We start from the raw sequence: 1,690 nt of genomic DNA, 5'->3' as shown, positions 1-1,690 counted from the left end.
TAAGTGACAACAGCACTAGGAGCATCTTCTGTCCTAAGATTCAGTCTTTGGCCCCAGTTCCTGGTACGAAGCTCTTCGATCCTTTGGAATCTCTCGGGGGTTGGCAGTGTCTGGTTCTAACGAGGTGAGTCTGGTGGCTCCTGGGTGGGGGCTGGCCGGCAGAAGACGCAGCCATGGTTAGGAGCTTGGCCGTGCTGGTCCTGCCCTCCGTTCTGCAGAGAGGGCCAGGGGCTGGACGCGGAGTTGACACCCGATTCCTGCGTGTGTGGTGAGCCTCTCCCTTCAGTCTCCGAGGTGCAGATGGGTGAGCGGTGCAGATGGGGACAGTGGTGCGTGGAGGGACGGACATGCCATGCCCCTTCCCTCGCGCCTGCCCTCCGCGTCACTCCCATCTGGCTGTTTATCCGCATCCTCTACCATCACCTTTTGTAATAATCATGTAAACAGTAAGTAAACAGTTTCCCTGAGTCTGTGCAGTGCGCTAGCAAAGTAAGCGAACCTGAGGAGGGGCTGAGGGAACCTCTGGTGTGTAGCCCATCGGTCAGAAGCACGAGTGACAATCTGGACCTAGGACTGGCATCTGAAGTGGGGGCAGCCTCGTGGGACTGAGCCTGCGGCCTGCGGGATCCGACGCTCTGTCCAGGCAGAGAGTGTCAGAACTGAGGGATTTTTTTTTTTTTTTTTTTAAGGCCTACAGCACCTGGTCTTCGTAGGTGGTCTCCCATCCAAGTACTAACCAGGCCCGACCCTGCTTAGCTTCCGAGATCAGACGAGATCGGCCATGTTCAGGGTGGCGTGGCCGTAGGCTGAACTGAGTTAAAGGATAGGACCCCCAGCTGGCGTCACGGAATTGCTCCTTGTGGGGACACCCCTGCCCCCAATAGCTGGTGTCAGAAGTCTTGTGAGTGTGGCAGCGGGTGAGAGAGAGTAAAGGAGAAACACAGAGGAGAAATGAGTTTTTCCTATTCAAGAATGAATTCCATTTTTAAAATTCATTTAGGTCTATTCAGATATTTGATTTCCTCTGTGCTAGTTTGGGTCAGCTGTGTTCATCAAGGACCTCGTTCAGTTCATCTAGTTATCTAATTTATTGGCATACATTTTTTTTCTTTGAGACCTTTTTTTAATGGACTATTTTTACAGCAGTTTTAGGTTCACAGAAGAATTGAATCCTACCTATTTTATGTTTAATTTGTTCTCTTATAGCTTCTTAAGGTGAAAACTTAATCGTTTTTAAACATTTCTTCTTTTTTAGTAAAAACATTTAAATCTATAAATTTTCCTCTCAGCACTGCTAAATTCGGCTATTTTTGATATGTTTTGTTTTTTATTACCATTCAGTCGAAAATATTTTCTAATTTCTTTTTATATTTACATTTAGTCCTATTGGTGATCTCCAGAGAAACAGAACCAATAAGTGATAGAGAGACTTGGATAATTAAGTCGATATTTTTCAATAAATTGGGAAAATCTCACCCATTATTTCTTAAATTTTATGTTTTTCCCTCTTCCCTCTTCCCAGTTACATGTATGTTAGCCCACTTGATATTTTCTGTCATTCAGATTGCATTATTGAATCAATTCATTTTTAGTTTACTGCACCTTTCTCCCGCTCTTTGATCGTATTCAGTAAGGTTTTATTTATTTTTATTATTTGTTTATTTGATTCAGTAGCTTTATTTATTTATTT

General features: G+C 44.4%; 1 non-coding gene across 1 annotated transcript; it reads right to left on the bottom strand.

Moving 5' to 3' along the window:
* Positions 1 to 688: 688 nt before the first annotated feature.
* Positions 689 to 807, bottom strand: LOC111734590. The gene has a single exon (XR_002778504.1). It is a non-coding gene; the product is annotated as a 5S ribosomal RNA (ribosomal RNA).
* Between the last annotated feature and the right edge of the window lie 883 nt (positions 808 to 1,690).

The sequence above is a fragment of the Pteropus vampyrus genome, unplaced genomic scaffold (assembly GCF_000151845.1).
Source record: "Pteropus vampyrus isolate Shadow unplaced genomic scaffold, Pvam_2.0 Scaffold2174, whole genome shotgun sequence".
NCBI lineage: Eukaryota > Metazoa > Chordata > Mammalia > Chiroptera > Pteropodidae > Pteropus > Pteropus vampyrus.
This window is presented reverse-complemented; position numbering and strand designations above follow the sequence as displayed.